At 37.9% G+C, this 22240-nt stretch overlaps 1 long non-coding RNA gene across 1 annotated transcript; it reads right to left on the bottom strand.

Annotated features, from left to right (window-relative positions):
• Positions 1-702: 702 nt before the first annotated feature.
• On the bottom strand, positions 703-22101 carry LOC141558299 (uncharacterized). The gene is made up of 3 exons (XR_012487027.1): positions 21816-22101; positions 14027-14127; positions 703-933 (listed from the first exon to the last, which is right to left on the bottom strand). It is a non-coding gene; the product is annotated as an uncharacterized LOC141558299 (long non-coding RNA).
• Between the last annotated feature and the right edge of the window lie 139 nt (positions 22102-22240).

The raw sequence follows: 22240 nt of genomic DNA, 5'->3' as shown, positions 1-22240 counted from the left end.
AGTACTTAATGTTTCTGAGTATCAGCTCCTCATCTGCAAATTTACAGAGGTTGGACTAGACAGCCAGGTATTTGCAGCTCTAAATTTATGATCCTTAACTGCAATCCTGTTTTTATCTTTAGCAAAAGAGGTATGACAAGTTAAAATAGTATCTTAGTGTTGTCATTTAGTGTAACTAATTGTAATGATTTATCAGTGACCTAAAGAAGTTTTTAATGCTGTTCTTAACTTATGTTGAATTCATTAATTTTTAAGATGATAAATCATTGTTTTATAAATGTCCCATATTGGTATGCTATGGGATATAATTTTGTTAATTCAAAAAATAATTATTAAATTCTTACTATGTGAATTGCTCTAGACTTTGTATATAAATACTTTTTAATTCCATTCAATCTACGTAAATCAGGTTTATGGGGGTATGGGTAATAACTATATCTGTGTTCTAGGTTCAACTTGTATGTTGAATTCTCCAAATTTTGAGGCTTGTATTTGTAGCACAAAAATTAATCATGTTAAAACTCTGAAGTATAGTGAGTTTCTGATGAAAAATTTTGATCATTGGATCATGTCTCTCTCTCTCTCTCTAGTTGGTAGGTATAGAAATTTTTGCAACTTGCAGTGATATCCTGCAGTTCCTACTATTTTTCTTTCAGTCTCTACTGATTAATAAATCCTCGCTCCTTAAAAATGAACTTTCCATTGTTTTCTGGTAGCAACAACCTTATTCTGTGCTACCATCAAAAATCTGTTTTTTAATAAACAAATCCTCTTGACTCAGCCATTTGCTTGATACCTCTTTGTTGACATCTTATGGGCTGTATTGGCTATTATGGTTATACTGGCTATCGCCCTTGGAGAGCCTTTTGTTTTCATTATTACTGTTATCCTCAGCGGCCATAGCACCTCCTCCAGCTTGGGCTTGGGTTCAGCCTGGAGAACAGGAGAGAGAAATGAAAGGGAATGGGGAAGAAGGAGGGAAGGCTGAGACCGAGCTGGAGTCCCACCAATCCCTCTACATGGCTTCAGAAGTAACCCCACCAGATATTCACACCTCTCCCAGCAGGCCTTTCTCAGTAAATCTTTGAAGAACATTTCATGATCTATTGTGGAATTAATAGGCTTCTCTTTATGATGTCCGGAGCCAAAATCCTAAATCTATATTTGTCTTCCCTATCCCATAATTTTTAAAAGCTTAAAAATGTTGTGCCTAAATTTGGGGAGATTGACTTTTAAAATCCAAATAGGTTTGTCTAGTTCTCATTTAAACATCTATTGTTTAAGGAATAGCATTCTGGATTGGAGAAAACACTATAAATAGAGTTGAAGAATCTGGTTATAGATTCTGGCTCTGCCATTTATTTCTATGTGGCTCATCACTTAGCTTTTCTGCATCTGAGCTTCTTTCTCTATAAAATGACATATAAATGTGTGTGTGTGTGTGTGTGTGTGTGTAAAATTACTCTGGCCACTATCTGGGTCACCAAATCTATGACCTCATGTAGAAATTTTGTTCTGGATCTATCTATCTATCTATCTATCTATCTATCTATCTATCTATCCATCTATTCATCCATCCATCCATGCATCCATCCATCTATCTATCATACTGTCTATTTATCTATGTATATATGTATGTATGTATGTATGTATGTATGTATGTATGTATGTATGTATCTATCTATCTATCTATCTATCTATGTATCTATCTATTGCCATATGCTGCCCTATGAGCTTGTTCAGACTCCATCAAAGATGCCAAAGTCATCCAATGCATCCAGGACCATTGCCAGTCATTTTCATTTTTATCTCTCTGGTAGAGAGAATGAGACTGATGACTTTGCTCAGCTCTGCCTCAATTAAATCTAATTCACACAGAAGTCAAGACATCACCTTCATGATATTCTTGGTTTTCTTTGAAAATAAAGGACAAACAACAATAACATATAGCACACAGATATACAATTTTTCCCCAAAGTATACATATTATATATTTATATCTGTCTTTCTCCCTCTCTATACATATGCAATTATCTCTATATATTCATATATATTTTTAAACACATTTGCAAAAATATAAAGATTAGACTATTTTCTCTCTCCTTTCTATTGCTCATTAGTTGTTTTTGTGGGGGGATGTTTATAAGTTTGGGAAGTGTCAGAAAGTAGTCAGTTAACAAACATTTTAATTTGTTGTGTACATATTTCTGGCCAGTTGACATTTTTTAGAGGAAACATGAGGATTTAAACCCTCTTTTTGGGTTTGAATCCTAACTCTCCTTACTACTTATGTGTCCTTGGTAATTAACTTATGTTCTTTTGACCTCAGTTTCGTCATCAGTATAATGAAGGGAATTTGGGTAGATGCTCTCTAAGTTACCTTACAATTCTAAATTTTAAGACTCTTCAGCTAGCAATCTGAAATGCCTGATGGGTTTTACATATGGTACAGTGGAAAAACTCAAACTCAACAATAAAAACCCAACAACAACAAAAAAGTGGCTTGGGGTCAAAGTCCTATCCAAGTTAAATTCTACCTATGTGATCTTGGACAAGGTACTGCAGCCCTGTGGTCTTCAGTTTCCTAATCTAGGATGTGGGACTAGTTATCTCTGAAGTTCCTTCTAACTTTTAATTTGTGATCTCAAGATTCCTCCTCTCCTTCCTCCCCTCTTCCTCCTCCTGCCCTGTTCCCCTCTCTCCTTCTCTTCCCTCCCTTCTTTGCCCTGCCCTCCTCCTTTTTTTTTTTTTTTTTTCCCTCCTCTTCCCCTTCCATCTCTTCATTACATTTGATTTTAAAAAGGGTTCTGGCAAAGTGTGAAGTTGAAAAACCTGTGTTTCTGCTCAGGACATCAAGAAACATGCCCAAATTTTCAGACTGCTAGAGATGTCTCCCTTGGTTACCACTCATCAAGTGCCCCAATGTGTGATTGGGCTTGGAAGTCCTCAAATTGAGCTTTGAGTCTCCTCAAACTGTGTCCTGATACTGCAGATGACCATAAAACAATTGCAACTTTTTTGTGTTTTGGATACTGAGAACAATTCAATTAAAATGCTATCCCTGGTAAAATTAAATCAGGGCATTTCCAGACATTTACCAGTTCAGAAATCAATGGAATAGCTATGAACATTCATTTTAATGCATTTTGGGTCATGTATTTGTAACAACCTTTTTCATCCTGAGCCATACTTCTACATGTCTAAATTTCCATGCTATACCATTGACTCCAGATAGGGAGTATGCTTCTGGAATAAGATATGGCTGTTAAGAGATGATAACTGCATATATTTAGAGATCTTGAAGGTCATTTGGTCCAGCTCCTTCATTTTTATAGGTGAGGAAACAGACATAAATAGAGGTAAAGAGATTTGTCTGATTCCATTTAGCTGACAAATAATAAGGACTGATTCAAACTCAGGATCTGGTGAGGCAGCTGGGTGGTACAGTGGGTAGAACACTAAGCTTTGAGGCAGGAAAACTTGAAATCAGCATTTCACCTTAGACATTTACTAGCTATGTAATCCTGGACTGGGCACGTAACTTCTGTATGGTTCACTTTCTTCAAGTTAAAATGCACATCATAAAGATACTTACTACTTCACAGGATCAAATGAGTTAATATTTGTAAAACACAGTACAATACTTGGCATGAAATAGGTAACTTCATAAATGCTTGTTCCCATTCCTTCCTTCTCTAACTGCTGTACTGCTTTACATTCTTATGTATGCCTACTGATATAGGGAAAATAAGTCTTTGAAAAGTTTTTATTTAATAAAAAGAGAAATAAAAAAGCAGCAGGACTTAGAATCTGGGTTAAAACCCTGCCTCTGATATTTAACTAGGTAACCCTGAGCCAATCACTTAATGTCTAGGTACCTTGGGTAATTAGCTATGATTAATCTGCTAATTTACAAAGGGAATGCTGTCTGCTTCAGGTTCACTGGGTTTCCCAAGCTGATAGATTCTTCTTTTAGTCCTATGAATTTTTAAAAGATGAAAATAGAAAAGGTTAAAGATTGGAACATGGGGTTTGGACTATTGCCAACAATTGGAATTTCTGCCTTCATTCTCCCTTCTTTAATCCATTCTTATGTAGCTGCCAAATTGATGTTATTAAAGGGCATGTCTGAGAGGCAGCATGGAGAAGCAGATATAGTTTTAGAAATAGGAAAGATCTTAAATATGTGGGCTGTGTGACTTTGGCCAAGTCAGTTAACCTCAGTATCTCAATCAAGCCTCAAGACTAAAATTACAGAATTTATATTAAGAGTTCTTTACTAGAACTTGTCTATAACAAAGAAATCATGAATTGGAAATACAAAAAAGCATAGATCTGACCATGTCACTTCTTTCTCTGTGGCTCCTAATTACTTCTAGGAAAAATACAAATAAATCCTCTCATCATCTGGTTCCAATGATAGCTAGTTACCAATAACTGACCCTCCTTCTTGTGTACCACATGCATCCTGTCTCCCACTGCTAAAACTTTGCACAAGCTGTACCCCATCCCTAGAATGCCTTTTCTGCTAATTTCCATTAAGATCAACTTAGAAGAAACTTCCTACAAATGGTCTTTCCTTTTGTTATCATTCCCCTTGCCTTTGAAATTGCTTTGTATGCATTCTACTCACAGGAGCATGTCCCTTGAGAATCAATGTTATTACAAAGCTAAGGTTGTCTGAAAGGTGATCCCATCGGAATCTGTTCTTGATAGTGACCTCTCAGGTACCTAAGAGCTAAGAACACTGATCTTGTCTTTAAACTGATAAACCTGATTTTAAAGGATTCCTCTGAGTTATCAGCTAAAAAGATCAATCAAGTAACAGAAAGGAAAGCATCCCTTTCTTGTCAGCCAACACATTCTCTCTTCCCATTGATGTAAAGAACTTCCAAACAGTTCCTGAATTGCATATGTTCAGAAGACATGCTCACTCTGCAACTGGGAAATGGGGCTTTTAAGAAGTTTTGAAAGTGAAGATTTTAATCCTCAGCAATTGTACTAAATTTATTTAGAAATACCCTGTATCACCTTTAAGTTGCTGTTCATGACAACACCACAGATCTCCCCAAGTCACCTAAGTGTTAAGTGTCATGATGCACAGGTTAAAAAACACTGGCATAAAGTCTGAAATTTGCAAGATAACTTTATTATATAATTAAAATGAAAAAAAAGTTGTATATATTTACAGTTTCATGTTTAATAATCTTTTATTATATATTATAGAAATGCTTGCTTTATTCCATAAACTAAAAATTAAATAAATAAATTTTTAAAAACTCATTGGCATAAGGTTTGACTTGAATTGGTTCAACAAATATCCATTAAAAATCTATTATATGTAAGGCACTGTAGATGCAAAGCCAAAATAGTCCCTACATTCAAATAATTTCTATTGGGCTATACCACATCTACACAGATAAGCAAATATTAGATAATTAACCATTGAGACAATTAGAAAAGGCTCTCTCTATAGAAAGTGGAACTTCAAGGAAAGTCTTGAAGGAACAGAGATTCCAAGAGGTTAGGATGAGGAGACAGAAGGGTTCAAACACTGGAGAACAGTTTATGCAATACAAAAATGGGATGAGTAGGGAAGGAATGTATAGGTTAGAAATGTCTAGCTAGTAAGCCAGTATAACTGATAATATCATAGGCGAAGGGGAATAATATGAAATAAAACTGAAAGGGCAGGTGGGAACTAGATTGTGGAATGCTTCAAAAATTGGACTGAGTTTATATTTTGTATCCTGAGGCAATAGGGAACTATGAACATTTTTTTGAGTGTAGAAATGACAGGGAACCAGAACCAGGTTTCAGAAATATTAAGTAGGCTGCTATGTGCATAATAGACTGGAGAGGAAAGAGAATGAAAGTGGACAGCTATGTGAGCCAAGGCAGATAATTTAACCTAAACTTAGTCTCCATTTCCTTATCTAAGTTGTCTTCTTTTAGAACTATGGAGGAACAACTATAACAGCATACAATCATTTGTCTCAGTTTCTATAAAATAGCATCTATCTCCCAGATTGTTGTGAGGATAAAATGAGAAAATATTTGAAAAGCTTTTTTGCAAACCTAAGAGCCAATTAATAGTATTATGACTATTATCCAGATAGAAGTGGTGATGGCCTGTATGAAAGTAATTACTAAGTAACTGGAGAAAAGGCATCAATTATAACAATTGGGCAGCCAGGTAGCACAGCAACTATACTGGACCTGGAATCAAGAAGACCTGAGTTCAAATCTTGCCTCAATTTATTCATTTGTAAAAAAGATATAATAGCACTTGCCACCCAATGTTCTAGTGAGAAGAAAATAAGATATTAGCTAAAGACTTTGCAAACCTTAAAGGCTATGTGCTAGCCTAAAGTGCTAGTTTTTAATTATTATCAGTGTTGTAGCTGTAGAATTGACAAATATTGACAACTTATTGGATGTAGGAAGTAAAGAGGGAAGAAGTTACAAACCTAATGATTAGAAGGATAGTAATGTCCTCGATATATAAAGAAAAGTTTGGAGGAATATACTTCAGGGAGGATGAAGAATAATAATTATTATGCCTTATATTGAAACAGTTCTTTAAGGTTTGTAAAACATTTTATGAACATCATCATTTGAGTTCCATATTTTTTTTTAAATTTTTAAATTGAAGTTGAGATGTAATGGATTACCCACTGTAGAGAGAGAGAGATGTCCATCACACATTTGGGGACATAAGACTGTAGAGAGAGAACTCCTTCAGATTAGGGCTGGGATGTAGGCGGTTATGGAATCATCTCTATAAATGGGAAAGTAAACCAAAGAGGCCTGCTGAAGTCACTGAATATAGAATATAGAGAAAGAAAAGACATCCTAGGACAGGGTCTTGAGGGACACGACTGTACTCAGTGCTCTGTTATGCAATGGTCCAGCAAAGGAAATGAAGAATGACTGATTAAATAGGAGAAGGAGAATGAAGACAGAGTAAGTAGTATCACAGAAGCCAAAAGAGAAGGTAGTTTAGACAGTTTCAAAAGCTACAGAAAAGTCATTGAACTTAACGATTGTGTGATATGGGTTGAGTAGTGAATAATAATTGAGAAAATGGAGGCAGTAACTATAATAATGCTTATGAATTTGTCTGTTAAAGGAAAAAGAGAATTAGAAGTTGGAGGAATGACAACAGTAAATGAAGAAGGGTTTCTTTTGAGGTTAAAAAAGGAGCCAGTAGCCAAGAAAAAATTGAAGATGAGAGAGTGAATGATTAAACAGCAAACTCCAATAGGAAATAAGAGAAGATGAGATCAAAGAAACAAGTGGAGACTTGATTATGGTAATTGATTAGTTTAAAGGGTATTGAGATTTTATTGGGGATTACATTTCCCTTTAAAGGATTTAAAATATGTTCTCAAACGATTACCAACTTTTAAAAGATGGAAACAGCACCTTGTGTCTCACTGGATATGAACTAGACTGGCTCTGTTGGAAGCTGGAGCTCTTTGTCTACTGGATCTATAAAAGGGAATCTATTGTAATTTTTCATTTTCGTCTCCCTTGTCTTCCTTCTTTTATGGAGATAGAGATATCGAGATATGGAGAGCAGCAAAACCAAGGACAGGCCTGGATCCCAGGAACTACTAATGGCTTCCTTGGAGCAGAAGCACTTTGAAATTTTACCTACTCTTAGAAACTTAGAACTTAGAAAGTTCTTGAGTGCCAGAATCCAGAATAAAGGGAAAGGAATTTTCTGCACAATGTTGAGTTCTTAAAGAGTTCTGGAATCTAGACTTCTAAAGAGAGAAGAGGAGTTCCTGGGCGGCTCTTACCTCTTGGGCTAGATGAAGTGCAAATGGCTTGTGAAGGTAGGACCAAGCAAGGGAGTAAACAACAACATGGGGGAGTAGAAGATCTGGACTTTGCCTTCTACTATTACAGTGTTATTCTCTCAGTTCAAGTTTGATTGGAAAGGCGTAGCCTGTTTAGCAAATGCAAGTTCATTTTCCTTCCAAGAGAACCCATTCCTTGAGGGTAATACTATACTATTGAATGTCTATTTAATTTTCTGGGGGGAAAGTGGAAATTTTCTGACTGTTGGGGGGAGGTAGGTTTAGCAGCTTCAAACCCCAGCATGTTGCTAAAGAACTGAGGGATTATATAGAAGGTGAGATTGATCACAGAGAAAAGAGAATTATATTAACTATTTAGGGGTTACTCTAAGCTCTTTTTGCATTTTCTGTGGGTGGAATAAAGATTTACTGATATAAACACTGTTACTATAAGTACTTGCATGGGAAATGGGAAATTCTCTTAGCTATAACTTTGAGGATTTACATTTGATTTTATAACCAGAGATTTCCAAGGGGCAACTCTGGGTAGAAATTAAATTAAGTGAATCAAAGAAATATAGTTGCTTTCAGCTCCTTTCCCAAGATTGGAACCAGGATCCACTGCTTTTCAGCCACATCCCTGAAACAAGATTGCTTTAAGACTGTAGTCAAGGGATTTAGCCATTTTGGGTATCTGGTGACCACAAGAACATTAAACTTGGGCACTGGAGCTATTGTAGCCATCCATGGCCCCTTCTTTGACTTTACTCCATGGTTTCTATGTTCCAATATGGTTGCATTTATGGCAAATCCAAGGCTGATAAGAATGAGAATGGAAAACTGGTGATCATTGAAAAAGTAATTGTCTTCTAGAAGCACAATCCCACCAATATTAAATGGGAAGATGCTGGACCAAGTGTGTTTTAGAAGTGATTGGTACCTTTCCCACCTTGGAAAAGAGGCTCACTTGAAGAGTAAAGCTAAGTGTGTTATCTCTGCCCTGTGGAACAATGCCCCAGAAATGAGAAATGTGGTAATTCCTTTAAGATTGTCAGTAATGGCTTTTGCATTACCAGCTATGATCCCCAGCCAAGACAACTTTGTTATTTTGGAAGGACCCAAAATCCACGCTGTTTCTCCGCAGACACAGAAGACGGTCCCTCTGGCAAGCTATGGTGTGAAGGGCAGCACCCCCTTCTGCTGGTGCTCCTAAGGGAGGAAGCTGAATGAATAGCTCACTGGTGTGCCTTCTGTGTTCCTCTTCCTAATATAGCTATTGTGGGTTTTTCCCACTACCTGGAAAAGCCTACCATATGTGATGGTTTCAAGAAAATGGTGAAGAAAAAGATGAATCAGAGGAACTCTAGAAGGTTTGACAAAAAGAACCAGATTGTATCCTGTGACTTTAACAGCAACATTCACTTGCTTGAGGCTGGTGCAGGTATTGCCCTCAATGACTGTTTTGCTTTGACAATCTCATGGTCTACATGGTCTCCAAAGAGTAAAGTGGAAAGTAAAGTGGATAGAGATCCAGAGCCAAAAAAGGATTCCACCATTAGGGAAGCCCCCATTCCTAAACTATTTCCCACTACTGGAGATATCATGTCCCATTCAAAGTCTCCCTGTAGGAGGGGGAGAAATATAGTGGTCTGGGTTGTGCACCATTAATAGGGTAACCATAAAAAGTATAGGAAAGGATTTGATTCATGAAGGTCACCCCAAGGTTGAACCTAATCTGTGTAAATACACAAGTCGAAGTTATAGGATGTAAAATGATTAAACTCATAAAGTTGAAGAGCCACTTCTCCAGAAAATGGAACAAAGAAGGAGAAACTAGGAAATAGTTCAGAGACAGTTTGAGATATGGTTTAAGGAGAAAAGAGAATCATATTATTTGACCTCAATTTTCTCATTAATATCTAAGAAGTCTTATGGGAATAGAGAGACATACACAGAAAGACAGAGTACACGGACAAAGAGAGAAGCAAAAAGAAGTTTGAGAGACTAATGAGAGCTTGGAAGAGCCACGTGGGGGAGAATGATAGTCATCAAGAGAAGAATGTTTCATGTGTCAGTATGGACCTGGTTTAGATTTTACATAAATTTTTAGTGGATCCTGTGGCTGTGATTGATAGCTAAGTCAATAGAACAATATAGAACAATAAATTCAAGGTCACAATGACCTGAGTTTGAATACTACCTCACACACTTACAATTCTGAGCAAGACCTCAGAACTTCATTTTTCTGATCTGTAAAATGAAGGAATTGGACTTTTTAATGGTCTCTAAGATCGCTTCTAGCTCTAAATCTAACAATCTTTTCCCAGCATGTTTTACAGCATGAAAATAGGAGTGAAGGAGGTAGATATTAGGAAAAATTAGTGCTGAAATTTACCAACGAATGAATGTGGATGATACAAGAAAGGAGAAGATATTCAACAGGGAGGAGAAAGTACAAGTTAAAGTGTCAACCATACAGTCAAGATGGTGAAGGCAAGAGCGTGAAACCAGAGCATGTGTGGAAAAGGGAAAGGTGCTAGAATTGTTGTGAGCAATAAGAATAGGTTTAGGAGGAGGCAGTCAGAAAGAGGTAAAAGACAGGAGAGTATAAGTACATGAGACCAATTTAAGTTGCTTGAGGGGAGAGACCATTTCATTTTTATTTTGTATTCCCAATAGGTAATAACAGAATTACCTACTTTGTTGATGGTTAAGGTTCAATCTAGGAGGTGGGCCATAAGAAGGGCCAAAGTAGCCTCCATCATTCCATCAATGCACAGTACTTTAATAAGCTGCCAAGCTGGGGACAGCTAGGTGATCCAGTGGCTAGAGCACCAGCCCTGAAGTCAGGAGGACCCAACTTCAAATATGGCCTCAGACACATAGCTGTGTCCTAGCTGTGTGACCCTGGGCAATTCACTTAACCCCAACTACCTCAGTGAGAAAAAAAAGCCAAAAATGAACCTTAATTTTTTATTCTATGGGTCAGTAACAGAAAAGTAATAGCCTTATTAACATAATTGAGGTCAAATGTACATAATATATTTTTTTATTATATATATATATATATATATATATATATATATATATATATATATATTATAATATTATCCCTTGTATTCATTTTTCCAAATTACCCCCCCTCCCTCTATTCCCTCCCCCCGACGACAGGCAATACCATACATTTTACATGTGTTACAATATAGTCTAGGTACAATACATGTGTGCGAATATCATTTTCTTGTTGCACAATAAACATTAGAATCCGAAGGTACATGCAACCTGGGCAGACAGATATTAGTGCTAACAATTTTCATTCCCCTCCCAGTGTTTCTTCTCTGGGTGTAGCTACCTCTGTCCATCATTGATCAACTGGAAGTGAGTTGGATCTTCTTTATGTTGAAGATTTCCACTTCCATCAGAATACATCCTCATACAGTATTGTTGTTGAAGTGTACAGAGATCTTCTGGTTCTGCTCATTTCACTCAGCATCAGTTGATGTAAGTCTCTCCAGGCCTCTCTGTATTCCTCCTGCTGGTCATTTCTTACCGAGCAATAATATTCCATAACCTTCATATACCACAATTTACCCAACCATTCTCCAACTGATGGACATCCATTCGTCTTCCAGTTTCTAGCTACAACAAAAAGAGCTGCCACAAACATTTTGGCACATATATGTCTCTTTCCGCTCTTTAGTATTTCTTTGGGATATAATCCCAGTAGTAGCGCTGCTGGGTCAAAGGGTATGCACAGTTTGATAACTTTTTGGGCATAATTCCAGATTGTTCTCCAGAATGGCTGGATTCTTTCACAACTCCACCAGCAATGTATTAGTGTCCCAATTTCCCCACATCCCCTCCAACATTTGTCATTATTTGTTCCTGTCATCTTAGCCAATCTGACAGGTGTGTAGTGGTATCTCAGAGTGGTCTTAATTTGCATTTCTCTGATCAGTAGTGATTTGGAACACTCTTTCATGTGAGTGGATATAGTTTCAATTTCTTCCTCTGAGAATTGTCTGTTCATATCCTTTGACCATTTATCAATTGGAGAATGGTTCGGTTTCTTATAAATTATGGTCAGTTCTCTATATATTTTGGAAATGAGACCTTTGTCAGAACCTTTGTTTTTAAAAATATTTTCCCAATTTGTTACTTCCCTTCTAATCTTGTTTGCATTAGTATTATTTGTACAGAAACTTTTTAGTTTGATGTAATCAAAATCTTCTATTTTGTGATCAATAATGTACATAATATTTTTCAATAATAGAGTCCTATCTACAGCAGCAGATGGGAAACAGAAGCTATTTAACTTAACCTTTTTATTTTGTAGACAATTGCAGAGATTTGAATACCACAATTGTAAGTGGCAGATGTATTGTCAAAACAAGCAAACAAAGCACAGTAATAAAATATCCCTCTTTTTGTGTGAATAAGAGATTATACTTGCTCTGTCTTAGTCACACAGTGCAGAAACCAGAGGCAGTGGGTCAAATAGGAAAAAAAGCAACTTTGGGCTTGTTATCAGTGAAAAGCAGACAAAGTTACTTCTGGTAAAAGCTATGCCAAAGTGGAATTTCCTGCCTCACTAAGTAGCAAATTCCCCTAGTTAGAGATCTTCAAATAAGAAGATGACCTTTTGGGGAGAGTATTATAGTAAGGATTCTTTATCAAGATCAGTTAGATTCTAAGTTCTGTTTCCATAATAGCTCTCTGCACATTCTTTAGAATGAAAAACAGGCTCCTAACAGGCTCAAATTCCCATCCCACATGGACTGAATCCCACATAGATTCTTCCTTTTGATTTGTTTAATTTTTAGATTTTCTTTTTTTCAATTACAATAAAAACATTTTTAACATATTTTTAAAATTTTGAGTTCCAAATTCTTTTCCTCTTTTTCTGACTTTATCCCATCCTTAAGGTGGCAAGCAATTTGCTGTAGATTATACACCTTACAGACTCTTGAAGCTGGCATGCAGATGCTATTCAGGAACCCCTCTCTATCCAAATATTTGATGATAATTTCTTTTTTTTTGTTTTTTGAGGCTGGGGTTAAGTGACTTTCCCAGGGTCACACAGCTAGGAAGTGTTAAGTGTCTGAGACCAAATTTGAACTCTGGTCCTCCTGAATTCAAGGCTGGTGCTCTATCCACTGCGTCATCTAGCGGCCCCGATGATAATTTCTTTAAAACAGTAATAAGGAATTCTTAAAACAACAAGGAGTCCACATTTGCATAACCAATCTGTTTCTTAGCCAGAGGTTGTTTGCAGAACACAAATAAATGACAACTGATGGCTGTTTTAGGAATTCTGACATCAGGAGATGGCATTAGTAGTTTAGTCACTACTGGCTTCTCCTCTTTGTATACGCAGTTCTTTGAAGTGTGAAAGCATCTGGGAAGAAACAAGGGCAATGGTAACAAATGGTATTGCAGGTTCATTAGCCCTTATTGACCTAGAATTCGACATTAGTATTTGTTGTACTGAACTGCTGAAATGTATTGGCAGACATATCATGCAGTTAATTATCCTACCTTATCTATATGCAGTGGTAAACTCTCTTCAATTATTCCTTAGCTGGTCATCAATTCTGAATACTTTAGAGACTCTAAGGTTTTCTTCATCATTTGAAATGAAAAGAGTCCATTTCTTGAACTAACCAAATGATTCTTATTACCTTCATATAAACCAATAAATATCCTCCCCCAAGTCTATATGCTTCCATTTGTGATCCAGTAGGTCCAAGGAAAATTGCCATGTTCGACATCTGTAACTCATCATGTCTTTTCTGTTACCTCATTGATCAGCAGACAACATGTTTTCCAGATGTTCAAACATGGGGTTTCTGAAAGGCCTATTAAGTTACAATAAAAGCAAAACAATAGCCATATTTTAAAATTCCTGTTAGAGCCAGGTATGTGTGAATGTCTATCAACAATGAATAAACATTTAAAAAATATCTGATTTATAAAAATGTTAAATCTACCATATAAATAATAAATATTTACCCCTAAAACCTGACAAGATAGTACCTAAGTTACTTTCTTGAGTAAGTTATTCAACCTTCTTAAATAGGGGAGTTTTCCTAAAACAGATAAGAAAAAAAAATTGACCATCTTTAATAATGTGAGGGTTTTCTTGGCTGTAACACTAAAAGCTTTAGCGTACCAAAGTCAATCTTTAGAAACAGGAAGAAATGCCATCTGTAACTTACATTAGGCCATACTGTTGAGCTCTTCAGTGACAAAGATAGCAGAAAATTCAAGTGGATAAGCCAATTTCCATTGCCAATTTGGATCAAGTGCCTCTTTATTCCTGGGAAGGCATAAATGGTTTTGGTTTGTGCTGCTGGAAGGGGCACCCACAGATCCATCAAAATACCATACTTATCTCATACCATGTTTTTTCCTCTGGACATGTGTGACCTATAATGATTATTTATCATGTGGTAAGTTATAAGACCTTAACACATATACTCCTTTCGACTAAACTTTGAAAGCAGGGACTAGATATTTACCTCTGCATCTGCCCCAGTAGGCACTAATTAAAGGTATGTTTACTTGAGTTTAAAGTAAAACACTAAAACAATAAAACTCAGAAGCTCTCCACTGATATGTTTATCTTTAATAGACAGAAGGGACAGTTAAATAAACCAAGGCAAATATTTTGGGGCAGCCACGTGATACAGTGAATAAAGTGCCATCAAATGTAATTAGGAAGAACTGAGTTCAAATCCAAACTCAGACAACTAAACTGGGCAAAATCACTTAGCTGCTGTTTGCCTTATCTGTAAATGAGGATAATAATAGCACTTGATGGTTGTTGTCCTTCATTCTCAAAGAGGACCAAATGCTATCACTATGTTAGCGTCGAGTTGGTGTGTCTGATTGTGGCTGGGCAGACCAGTATGAGCTCAGAATGCCCTGCCACAAATTGGACATATATAGTCCCTGTGAACACGTGGGCTGAATTCTCCAACTTTGCATATCGTGTGTTTTCTGAGCTGATTAAATTCTACTCGCTCCTAGAGCACAGCACCTTCTCTGATGAGGGCACACCATGCTGGGTGTTCCTGGATGTCTGTAAGGGTGCACACAATCCATGCACTGATGATGAGTGGTATCAATTTTGTAAGTTTTTGTACATTTTTTAGTGTTTTGACCGCAGGATGGGATATCCATCTGCTGCAGCAGTCAGGCCAGGATTGGGGAAAACAGACAATTTTTAAGGTACCTTTTCTAGCCCCTCCCTCTCACCTGGAAGTGAGCAGTGACATTAAAAGGCTGCTCAGACTCCCAGGGGGCCACCAAACCCCACTGCTGCTTCCAGGGGTGTCGGGTGTGTTCAGTAGTTCTGAGGGAGGGCTGCCTAGCCCTTCACAGGACTGCTTTCCAATAGCACCTACTTCATAGAGTTGTTGTTAAGGAGCAAATGAGATAAAGACAGTAAAGAACTTAGTACAGTGTATGCCCATAGTGCTATATAAGTGTTAGTTACCATTATTATTGAAATGATAAAGCATGGATAGTAGTCATAGAATATTCCATCCATAAATCTAGGACATACTATCCCACAAATATATATCACCTCAGTAGAAGTGAGCACACCCACAGAGTACCTCCACCTGGACACGGGTTTTCTATTGGGAAAGTTGTTTAATGCTCTATCCTGCATTCATCTCCTCAGTTCTAGGATTGACTCTTATCTTCCTAGGCCCTCTGGCCCTGCTTTCTGTCTCATGTGACCTCTTCTGAGGGGCGAATGACATCATTTTGGAATGCCATCGTTTAAGGGGTAGTGAGAAGACAGAAATCTCTTCTCTCTTCCATCCCCCATGAAGAGAGTGGCACAAGGGGAAAACCAAAGATTAATTCCATCTCAAGAGCTGAGTGCTTTCTCTATAACTTGTTTTTTTTTTCTCTCTCTCATAACAAGGAAGAATCCTTCAGTTGTTAGAAATAACTCTGATCTCTGGCACAGCTCTTGGGGTCTCAACTGACTCCTCAGAGAACGTCCCACTTGGAGAGGTGATCAGGGATATGGATGTCTGGTCCTTCAACTAGCTAGCTGCCCTATAATTCTTTCAACTTGATGGAGGAACTTCTTCATGTTTCCTAGAGAAACTATGAAGAACAAACACACACACACACACACACACACACACACACACACACACACACACACACTCTCTCACTCTCTCTCTCTCTCTCTCTGTATATATATATATACACACACACACACACACACACACACACACACACACACACACACACTTCCCTTCTAGCTGTGAGTGGTAACTCCCAATATTGTATCTTTTATGATTTGGGAATAGATCATTCAGATATGAATCATGATAAAGGTACCATAGTCTAAATTGGGCTTTGCCCCATACCCTTATCCAATAAAACAACTCTAATTGCACAGACAGGACTTTCTCCCTTGCCCCCATAAGTACTTTAAGATAAAACCTAAGCAATGGTATTGTTGGGGCAAGGATGATTTTGTAACTGTGTCATTATTGTTGTTCAGTCATGCTTTTTTGCGATCTCATTTGCAATCCCCCATGCATATTTTTTTTTTGGCAGAGATATTGGAGTGGTTTGCTATGTCCTTCTCCAGGTCATTTGACAGATAAGGAAACTGAGGCAAGCTGGGTAAGTGACTCAACTAGGTTAGTCAGACAGTAAGTGTTTGAGGTTGGATTTGAACTCAGGAAGTTGAGTCTTCCTGACTTCAGGTCTGATAACCTATCCCTAGCTGCCCCATATTTCACAATGTTGTATTTTAAGCCTTTCATAACCTAACCTCTTCCTTTCTTTCCTGCCTTCCACATATTCTACAATCCAGTAATACTATTCTCTTTGCTATTTTCACATAAGATACTACTATGACTAATAGTCACCATTTATATAATGCTCACCATGAGCCAGGCACTGTACTAAATGCTTTAAAAATATTATATTTTTTGATTCTCACAACAACCCTGGCAGGTAGGTTCTATTATTATACTGATTTTACCAGTGAGGAAACTGAGGCAAATAGAGGTTAAAGTCAGTTGCCCGGAATTACAAAGCTAATATCTCCATTTTCCTACTCTTTGTACTTTGTCTATGCTTGAAATTCTGTGTTTTCTCATCTCCTGGTTTTTTAGTTCTCCAAATCTCAGAAAAAAGACTACTTACTGCAAGAAGCCTTTCTCCATCCCTCTTGATGCTAGCACTGTCTATCTTAAGATTAATTCCAATTTAAACAGTCAATAGATATTTATTATACACCTAAATATTATGCACTAAATACTGGGAATACAAATACAGAAAAGAGACTTCCTTGCTTTTGTTTATAATCTAATAAAGACAACAAACAAAAGGAAAAGACAATATAAAAAATTCAGATGAAAAAGGAGGGAAGAGTGGGAAAAGCCCTAAAGTAGTGCTAGTCTACAGAGAAATGAAATGTTTCAAGGTTTTGTAATTCATTAATTCATTCATCAATCAGACTGAAAGAGGGTAAGGATGAGGTGGAGTACTATGGCTAATGGTATCTTGCAGTTAAGATGACATTTTCCCAATAATAAGTTTCCTGGGGCGTTTTGAAAAATTGAGAGAAGTCCCAAAGTAGTTCAAGTCAGATGAAAAATGAGATCTTTGAGCTAAACTAAGCTCTCTCCTGGGACAGCTAGTGGATAGAGGGCCAGGCCTAGGAGTCAGGAATATTCATCTTTCCAAGTTCAAAACTGACCCCAGACACTTATTAGCTCTACAATCCTGGACATGTCACTTAACTCTGCTTGCCTCAGTTTCCCTCATCAACAATTATTGTTGTTAGGGCTTTCTTGGCAAAGATACTGGAGTGGTTTGCCATTACTTCTCTAGCTGGAGTAGAAACCCCAAGGGGTATCCAGGAGTGGGATAACAACAGTCCCTAAAGAGAGGATAAGGTGCTCTTGGCTCCACCCTCCAATCAAAGTGACAGGAGGTGGGGATGCTGTGGAGTACCAAGGCTGATGGAATATCCTCCGTGGGCGAGGATGGCTTAGCTTTCTGGGTCACAGTAAAAATGTCAGTCAGAGAAATTAGTAGTAGAGCAGCCAGGTGAAAATGAGATATGAGGAAGTTCTTTCCTTAAATGGAAATTTTGGTTTGCCCCATCATATCCTGTTTGTGTATATGTTATCTCTCCCATTAGATTGTGAACTCCTTGAGGGGAGGGAAGGGCAGAGTCTTGTTTTTCTTTACATTAATACACTGTCTGGCACATTTGTTTTTCAGTTCTGTCCAACTTTAAGTAATCCCATTTGATGTTTTCTTGGCAAAAACACTGGAGTAGTTTGCCATTTTCTTCTCCAGCTCATATTCCAGATGAGGAAACTGAGGCACATAAGGTTAAGTGACTCGTGCAGGGTAAATGTCTGCCAGATTCGAACTCAGTCTTCCTGATTTTAGGCCCAGTACTCTAACCACTTTGCCACTTAGCTGTCCCACCAGAACATAGTAGGTGCTTAATAAATGCTTATTTATTTAACTTGTATACTCTTATATATGTATATGTTGTCATTTACAATAGAATGTAAGCTTCTTGAGAATAGTGATTGGTTCATTTTTCTGTTGTATTCATTCCCAATAACTAGCTCAGTGTCTAGTCCATTGAAGGTGCTTAATAAATGTTTGCTGATTTGCTTACATACCTAATACTGGATTTTATTACAAAGTTGGTAACCATGTTTTTGTTCTCTGGCAGGTTTGTTTTAGGAAGAGAGGAATTAGAGATGATCAAAGGAAGATTTTTTTTTTTTTTGAGCTCTTATCTTCCCACATCCAGTATGCCTTAAGGGGGCATATGGGGTATTCAAGGAGGACACTTCTGGTGTGGGGGCCTGCTGAGTCCTTGATGTCCACTTGTCACTTACTTCTCACCTATGGCTCCTCAATAGCATGCACAGTGGCTACGCCTTGGGAAACTGTTTGGGGTATACAGTTTAAAACCAAGTTGAGATAGACTGATGAGTAAGACTTCCCCAGTAAAATGGGTGGATGAGAACAATTTATTCCAACAGCTATGAAGGCAGCTGAAGCAGATGCTTGCTTCTTTTAGCCACTTTCCCTAACATCTCTCTGGAATTGAAATTTCCAGCATAATATTAGAGCAGCTCCCTAAAGAACACTGGCTATGAGAATCAAGGCACCTGAGTTTTAGCTCTACTTCCTAAATTTGCTGACTACTGTCATCTTGGGTAAATTGATTGACCTTTTTTACATCAGCTTTTTAATTTTTCAAAATATATGCCAAGATAGCCTTCAACATTCATCCCTGCAAAATCCTGTGTTCCATAATTTTCTCCCTATCTCCCTCCCTCCTCCCCCAGCAAACAATTCTATACAGGTAAAACATGTGCAATTCTTCTAAACATATTTCTACATTTACCATGCTGCATAAGATCAAAAAGGAAAAAAAAAAAATGAGAGAAAAAACAAGCAACCAAACAACTATCACCAAAAAAAGATGAAAATACTATGTTGTGATCCATATTCAGTTGCCATCCGTCTGGATGCAGATGGCCCTCTCCATCACAGCTCTATTGGAATTGGCTTGAATCACCTCATTGTCGAAAAGAGCCAAGTCCATCACATTTGATTGATTGATCTCTTTACACCTTAGTTTCCTCATTTGTAAAATGAACCAGTTGGACCTAATAATCTCCAAGGCATTTTCTCTTGCTTTAAAAGTCTGTGATTATGTGAAAAATTGTATTAACTATTGGGAAAAGCTCCCAAATATTTTTTTTTAAAGTGTGTGTGATTAGACAGTATCCCATCTTGCCATTATCAGAAAGGGTGCCTAAATTCTTCAGATGGAACATTTTTGGTTTATTAATTCAAATTCACCTGTCCTAGTTTTGAAGATTCAATATAACCATGTTATATCTTAAAATACTATCCAAATATGGGGGATAACTATTTTTGGTTAGGTTTTTATTTTAATGTTTTTAGAAACAAAGGTGATACATTTCTCAAATAGTCAGGATTATTACATATGAACTTTCTGCTGTGGCTTTTTACTAGTTTCTGTGGCACTGCTGGTGGGGTCTCCTGGATCATAGAGATGACAATGCTTTGGGGATTGCTTGATTTGAAAGATCAATAGTGGCAATCCTTTCATAATGAGATATATTTCATAAAATAAATAATACACATATACATCTCTCTCTCTCTCTGTGAATGCTATCAATCTGGTCCACAAAATGTGGCTTATGAAGTTGCAAAGACAAGGGAATGGCATATCAAGTTGGTAAAACTGCTAGTCTTCAATTTTATGAAAAATAAAGTTTTATGCAGAATAATATGAAATAAAGTTGGGAAGGTAGCAGGGAGCCAGCTTGTGGAAGGCCTTGCATTCTAGATTAAGAATTTTTAATTTTATACAGTGGGGAATAATGGAAGATTTCTGAGAAGGTAAATCAAATCTTCCATATTATTTAGGGGAAATGGGCAGTTTCCCACTTTCTGAGATGGGAATTTCAGAGAAAATTATGGGAATTTCAGAGAAAATTATGGAAAGCTTTTGGAAAGCTTGAACACTAGATTCTTGATTCCTCTTTGCTTATAATAGCAGCTCTCAAGGTTTAATGTTTTTCCAATATTCTTTTATCTCTTCATTTTAGGGAGATGGGAAAGATTAAACAAAATCTATGGAATAGATATGGATGCTCCAAAGTTTCTAAAACTCTCTCTCAAGGTGGGAGCTATGAACAATCTTCATTTATGTTTCCGAGTGTTAGGAAGAGGAGCAGGAGAAACTGGAATTTATAAAGACAACCTGTTATGCTACTAATTATCACAGATACTGATAACAGTGGAATCAGAGTTGGAGTGAACTTGGAGACAATTTAGTTCAACCCTCTCATTTATCTGTTGAGACCCAAATAAATCTAAGGGACTAAAGTCACAAAGCAAGTAAATGGCAAAGACTTACTTAAAACCAGATATTCTGGCCCAGGCACAGCGTTTAGATTTTTGTTTTTTATTTTTTCAAATTATATCTTCCTGCCTTCTCCAGTTCTCTAGATTAAGAAACAGAATACTGTTCCATCTGACATGAATTTAATGGAAAAAAAATAGATGTGTGCTGGTGATATTTTCCTTGAAAATATTAAATGATTGGATTTAACATATTTTAACATATTTAACATGTATTGGACCACCTGCCATCTGGGGGCAGAGGGAAACATTTGGAACAGAAGGTTTGCAAGGATCAATGTTGGAAAATTACTCATGCTTATGTTTTGTAAATAAAAAGCTATAATAATAAAGGAAATGTGAAATCATGAACACGAAAACTTCAAGAATCTGTAATTTTCTCGGGATGGCTACTCCCTCTGTTGATGGCTTGGGAGATCTGACTTGGAGGAAAATTCCACCATCCTCGCACCCCGGATACTCAAGTTCAGAAAACAGCTACTAGGCTTCCTCTAACACGCACGCTTGTCTATCACTCATCCCGGAATCCAGACTCGGAGCCTTCCCAGCTTGGTTTGAGCTCCCTAGTACTGCAGCTTCAGAAAAGCCAAGCTCCTCTCATTCCCAATGAGGTATCCTGCTGTAGGACTGAAGCAGAAGAAATGATACAAAAAAAAGATATTTCTTACAGCCGACAATTTCTGGCGGATACAAATGGGCTTAACCTGATCGGTTCTGCGTTCGAATTTGTCCAGTTTATTTTTGTCTCTAGGGAACGTCCATCTCCACTTTCCACACTAATTTAGGAAACCCTCACACTGGAATTTTTAGACTGATTTGGAAACAGGTGCTATCTATTTACAGAACAGAATGCAATAAAGTAATCTGGGAATAAACACGGATTTACGTATTTGTAAATTAGCCTCATGCTAAAGCTCCCATTGGTCTGAGGGAGGCGGAGCATCTCTCCAGAACGAGCGCTTCAGCCCCGGCTCACCCGCGAGGTCTCCCGGCACGTTTCTGCGTAACAAACGACCAGAGCAGCCTTACATTCTCTGCCCCCAGGTCAGGCAGCTCTTTCCAGCTCTGGGCTGACGGGCCACACGCTGCCTCGCCCCAGCAGCCAGAGCTGGTTCGTTGCCCTTGGATCTCCACCTGCCCGCGGCCTCACGTCCCGCCAGAGCGAGAGACGAGGACGATCCGGCACACACACTTCAAATTCAGGGTGCATGGTTTAAGCATTTCCCGTGAATGCACGGGCTTTGAGGCAAAAACCAGCGGGAAAAGATGCAACAAGCTGCGAGAGGGGAAGCCCCTCGACCCCACCTCGCGCCTCTCTCACCGCCCTCCTTCCCGCACATCTCTCTCCCTCCCGCCCCCCGTATTCACGCAACAATGAAGCGTGGGCGTTCTTCGGGTCTTATTTGCATACAGTCGCGGCTTGGCCAATGGGCGCGCCGGACGCTTTGGAACGC

This window comes from Sminthopsis crassicaudata, chromosome 2 (assembly GCF_048593235.1).
Source record: "Sminthopsis crassicaudata isolate SCR6 chromosome 2, ASM4859323v1, whole genome shotgun sequence".
Lineage (NCBI taxonomy): Eukaryota > Metazoa > Chordata > Mammalia > Dasyuromorphia > Dasyuridae > Sminthopsis > Sminthopsis crassicaudata.
Note: the sequence above shows the minus strand (reverse complement) of the source record. Positions and strands in the feature narration are given on the sequence as shown.